At 48.5% G+C, this 6000-nt stretch overlaps 1 protein-coding gene across 1 annotated transcript in view; it reads right to left on the reverse strand.

The window, feature by feature from the left end:
• The window catches only part of CRISPLD2 (cysteine rich secretory protein LCCL domain containing 2), a 29717-nt gene extending 28553 nt beyond the window's left edge, over positions 1–1164 (reverse strand). The window contains exon 1 of the mRNA XM_064386674.1: positions 813–1164. The gene's annotated coding sequence lies outside the window, so the exon portion shown is untranslated. The remainder of the gene's footprint in view (positions 1–812) is intronic.
• Positions 1165–6000: the final 4836 nt, after the last annotated feature.

Genomic DNA, 6000 nt, shown 5'->3' on the forward strand with positions numbered 1-6000 from the left:
TTAGCTCAGGATGTCAGGAGGGCATTTAAAACAGTGAAGAGAGGGGAGTCAGCCTGGGATCAGCTTGTAACCTCAGCTAGCCTGGGATCTAGGATGAGCTAGCCTGGGATCAGCTTGTAGCCTGGGATCAACTTTAACCTGTGCAAAGAAATCCAGGGATAAAGCCACAAGATGATGCACTAAACCCCAGGTCATCTCTTTCCCTGGGATGCACACACCCCAAGCTTTGCAGGCTTGTGTTGGATTCCAAAGGCAAGGAGGATGACAAGTTCCTAGACACAGGACAACAGTGACACATTGCACTGGATATACCACAGATTCAGCATCTTCATGGGTTAAATCATCAGGATCTTCCATTTCAGTCCATTCCCACAGAACCCAAGTGGGTGAGTTTGTATGTAAAACCACATGGAGAACCCACTGGTAACAGACACCACACGTGGTGATGCTGAAATTCCTTTCCTACGGGACTTGAGAGCAGAGCTGCACACACACAGGCAGCCTGGAGCACACAAATGTGCCCACAGGTACCAACTCTGGGGACTGCATCCCTTGGATATTGTCTATTTGCATAGAAATCCACTCCTGTACTTGCAAACTCCTCCCATTCATTCCAGATTAATGCTCGTTAATCTTGCATTAAATTCTGCAGGGCACACATGAGGGAAGCTCAGACAGTATTGTTATTTTATACCATCCAGGCAACTTTTTGGAGAAGTTACTAAAACTGTGCCTTCTTACAGGACATTTCTTGCACTCCCACCACCCCCAAAACCAAAATTTCAGCAGCCAGGACTGAACTTTACACTTACCTTGCTGAGAACTTCCAAGTCTCCAGGTAATTGCAGCTCCTCCAAGCCTGCTTGTGGGAAATAAATTAATATATCTGAAATATTTAAACGAGGAGGAGGGGGAAAAGGATGGAATGAATGAGCCTCAGGAGGTGCGAGATGTGCAAGGGCTCAGCAACTCGGACCAAGTGCAGTCTCCCAGAGCTCCCCAGTGGTATTTATGCTCTCCAGGCAGAGAGGAGAAGCCGGGACCATCCCCTGTGACAACGGGCGTGGAGCAAGAACGAGGAGAGGGAGGGGGAAAGGGGGGAAAGCCAGGAGCAGAGAGAGGGGTGTTGGCCGGGATGGCAGCAGCTCACGGGCGGTCACTGGGGCTCAGAGGAGCGGGACCATCCTCCCTAAGGCGGGAGGGAGGAGGAGGAGGAGGAGGGATCCTATAAAATGCTCGCTGCGCTGTCCCTGGGACTCGCAGCCAGGAATTCCAGGGCACGGGGAATCCTCCCCGCACAGGGGGGACCGCGACGCCGCGGGGAGGGCTCCGGTGACAGGGGACGGGGAATTCCAGAGAGGAATTTTCCCTGTAAGGGACTGAAGCCAGCTGTCTGTCCCCGGCTGCCGGCTCAGCCAGTCCCGCTCCTCACAGGGAAATCCCACCCAGCTCCAGCCCCTCCAGTAAACCCCACGGCATCCCCTTTTTTTTTTTCCAGAGCCGGATTTTTGCTGGGAACAGGAGATTAATCGCACTCTAGTTTGCTGCCAAAGCTCTCCCAGCGCTGGCATTCCTCCGGTGCAGGAGCCACAGGGAATAGGGAACACAAAAAGTCGGTGAAACACGCAGGCAGCACTCACCTCTGCCGATGTCCCAGCAGCTCCAGCTCTGGCATCCAGCTCCGTGGTTTTACTCACTGTCAAAGGAAACGATTGAGCAAAATACAAGCTAAAAGTTCCTTCCTTTTTTCTCGAAGTAAATAAACAGGAAAAACCCAAACCACTATCGTGAGTAACAACGCGAGTGTGTCACGGCACCAGCATCCCCGGGATTCCCGTGGGATCCGCATCCCGCACCACGGCCAGCACATCCCCAGGGATGCCCCTGAGGAGGGGCACCGCCACACCCAGCATGGAGCCAGGGGAGCACCCATCTCCTGGGAGCTGGCACATCCAAGAAAAGCAGCTCTGATTTTTTCCAAAGGCACTGCCTTGTCCTCTTTCCAAAGTTCTCGGGGGGAAAAAAAAGTCCTTCCATTCTTCTAAGCAGTCAATATTTATTTCTTCCTTCAGGCAAAACACCAACCACTTTTATTTACTGTTTACTAGGAGGGAGTTTACAAGATATTCCCAGAGGTTTGTTTAAAGCCAGCAGCGCTCAGAAAGCAGAGGGACATTTATCAAACTCGTTCAACAGAGCAGGAGCAGAGGAGCAAATATTGGCAGCTGGGAGAGCTCTGAGCAAAGAAAGAACCCTCTGAAGTCAGCATCGAGGCCGATTCCATCTCTGACACCATTTTCCTGATGATTTTTCAAGAAGGAACAGATTGTCATCACTGGGGTTGTATCCTGCAGCCCGTTTCAAGCTGAGATGGGCAGCCAGTCCTCACCAGCCAGTCCCAGTGCCCCAGCCTGGTGCAGCCTCACCAGCCCCTCTGGCTGCTCTTCCCACTGCCCACACTCTCCCAGCTGTATTTACAAAGAGTTTCTATTTACTTCCAAACAAGCTGTGCATGGGAACCAACAACACGTGGTCCAGCAGTTGGACCTGGCACTTCTGCCCTGCCAGGAGCCGTTCAGTGCAGTTTGGGCAGTTTGCTCCCAAAAAAAGCTCAGACTCTGACACCAGCACAGGCAACTCAAAGACCACCCAGAACTGGGCTGACAGAAGGTTCTGCACTGCTTTACTGTAAAATCACTGTTATTTTTTTCCTTTTAATTCCCCCTTGCTCTTATGATTCCCTCTGGATCAATGAGTTTGCTCTAGGCTTCTTTAATTAGCTGAAAGATGCTGCAGCCCCCCTAGTTCCTAATTTCCCCAAAACACAGTGAATTTCACCCCAACACAGAGAACCCTGGTGCCCCCACACAGGCTGCCACCCCGAAACCTCGCAGCTCCCCAGCCCTGACTCACAGCCCTCAGAAGGTGCTGCTCACTCCAATTACCATAAAGCTGAATTAACTCATTTTAAATCTCACATACCGACCTACAAATAATTTCCAGACCTCAGAGGAATTTGGTATTTTGTAATCTCCACAAATATCCCTATGGGAAATTATCCCTGTAGGATGGTTTGGGTTGTCTGATTGCTCCATCAACCTGGCTGCTTTACAAAGATTTGATTTTTTAATTTATTTTTTTTAATATACACCAGGATGGTTTCACTGTACAAGACATACACAGGGCCTGGTTGTGCTCAGGGATGAGCACAGCCTGGAACAAGAATTTTTACCCACCTCATTTTGTCTTGAGTCAGCAGCTTGGGGTCATATGTTTCACCAAAGCCAAAACAATCAGAAGTTACTTTTAATCATTGCTCGTTATTACTGCCTTGATTATAACGTCTCCATTTCATATGTGGTAAAAGCCACATAAAGCAGGCTGCATATGTAAGTATATATTAGCAGAGAGGTTTTAATGGAATAGCCAATGAATGGGAAGAGACACACATTTCCCTATGCCCTCCTAATTGACCAGGCAGACAGCAAGTCTTGATCTCCACTGGAATTAATGCCCCTTTATTTCCCACTCAAACACAGCCCGGCAGGAACGGCCCCAAAGCAGGGCAGGGTGAGAGGCACAGAGCTGCAGGGCATCCCTGGTTTGGTGCTGCTCCAGAGCACAGGGATGGACAGGGTGAAGCCAGTGGCAGCAGGAATCTGCAGGGGTCTGTCTGTGATCACCAGCACTGAGCACAGCCAGGCTCAGGTTTGGGGGAATCACCCCCCGTTTGCTGCCTGCTCACATCCCCTCCTGCCTGGGCTGTGCTTACCTGAGGGAGCCAAGGAATCTCTGCCACATCCACCACCCCAGCAGGGTGGAGATGCCCCCCTCCTGACCATGCTGCAATCCAGCAGATGAATTAACAGCACGGGGATCAAATCACAGGAGGGAAATCCAGGCATGGATGGAGTTATTCCCAAACACAATCATTACTTGGCACTGTGAGCCCCTGTTTGTTCTTTCTTGCTGCTCTCCTGTTTTGGGGTAGCCTGGACTGACCACCCAGGTCCATCTGCAGCTTCTCATACTCAAGGACATCCCCCTAAATGCTTCAGCAGCTGATGATAAGCAAGAAAACAACTCCCCATAAATCTGTCTTGTTTAATCAGTGAAAAGCTGATGTAAAACAATGAAATAAGAACACGAGCTACTGCAATTGCAGAAAATTTACGGGGCACCACTGACTGCACCAAGTATAAGTCAAATATGAACTGAAACCTACAAAATCCTTCTCTATGAAGGTGCTGAGGCACAGGCTGCCCCATCCCTGGAGGGGGTTAAGGCAAGGCTGGACAGGGCTTGGAGCAAACTGGCCTAGTGGAAGGTGTCCCTGCCCATGGCAGGGGCTGGGACAAGATGAGTTTCAAGGTCCCTTCCAACCCAAATCAGTCTGGGATTCCAGGAAAACCACTCACCTTGTTCCCACAGGTTCACATCCGCAGACTGGAACAGTTCAGGACCCTTCACCCAGCACCCACCTTTGGAGATTTCACCCCAGAGCAGAAGGTGAACTGCTATCACAAGCTCTGCAGCCACCACATCTCGTTATTTACCAACACAAATGATTTCCAAAAAATCCACCTGAAATAAACCCTCAGTTGCACAAATATCCAGCTTGTTGGGAACATCCCCTACACTTCCAAGGCTCCCTCTTCATTCCTAGTGAAAAGCAGCAGATTTAGAGCACATTTACAGAAATAAACCCTCTGCTGACAGCTCAGGATCCATGCTGGCAGCAGACCTGGCCCAGCCCAGCCCTGAGGAACATCATCTCCAGAGGATATTGTGGAAAACAGCAGTTTCCTACTTACAACACCTTCCCCAGCCCCAAACAGTGCTTTTAATAACCCTCCTCCCCCAGCCCATCCAGCCTCTCCCCTGCACATCTGGCTCATGGCACAAGGTTTTCCCCTTTGGAGCTGCACATCCAGTTTGTCATTTTGGAAATTTCAGGTCTTTTTGTGCATTAAGGAAAAAACCCAAACATTTCTCAAAATCTGGTTTAAACATCAGTAAACAACCACCGGATTTACAGTGTATCATCAAGGGTGTTGGGGTTTTTGTTTTACATAATCACACCCAGAGCAAATGATCAAAAGCTGCAAGCTCTTGTTTTGCAACAATGGGAGGAGTTAATACACAAAATAAAAATTGTGGCTGTGTGTCCACATCATTGTTGCCACATACTTTTATTTCCCTCTTAATACACTGCAGAAGGACTTTAGTGACAAATACATCCGTAATATCCTCAGTAAAAAATGCAAAATTCACTTTTAAATGATACTGAGACAATTTCAAGTCATACTGAGAGAATTTCAACACTTGATTTTTAAACTGGCAATGACTCATTACCATTTCTTAAAATGGTAACATCTGTAACCTTTATTAAGTAATATATTAATTAGTGATCACCTGCAGTTTTCTCTGGACTATTCAGGTTAACCTGCACTATCAGAAATGCACTTTTTCACAATGCACTGGAGACAGAGCTAAATAAACACCCAACACAGGTACAGAATTAAAAGCAGGATTTCTGCTGAACAGAAGACCACTTTAACCAGGTTCCAGAAACAGAATGTGAATAATAACAGCACAGAACAGTAATTTCAGAACCTGGTTTCTTTCTTTTTTGGAACAACCTCCCAATCCCCCAAGATTTCAAGTTCTCACCAGTGGGGCTCTGGGGCAATTCCCATCACAGGGATGGGAGCACCAATCCTCTGGCAGGCTCAGCTCCAGGAGCTGAGGCTCTCCCTGCAAACAGCCACAATGCAAGTGAGCTTTGCACAGAAAATTGTTTTGGAATTGGTGGAATGACACCAAAATCACAAGCAATCACCATCTGTAAATCAGAAAATCCTAATCAAGCATAAGCAGCAAAACCGTAACAATACATTTGGACATCCAAAACAATGCCAGAGCATCATTACACTAATTCAGCAGAGCAGGAGCAGCCCAAAGAGCCTCGGGGTTGGGATGCTCCCTCCTACAGCAGGA

This window comes from Passer domesticus, chromosome 12 (assembly GCF_036417665.1).
Source record: "Passer domesticus isolate bPasDom1 chromosome 12, bPasDom1.hap1, whole genome shotgun sequence".
Lineage (NCBI taxonomy): Eukaryota > Metazoa > Chordata > Aves > Passeriformes > Passeridae > Passer > Passer domesticus.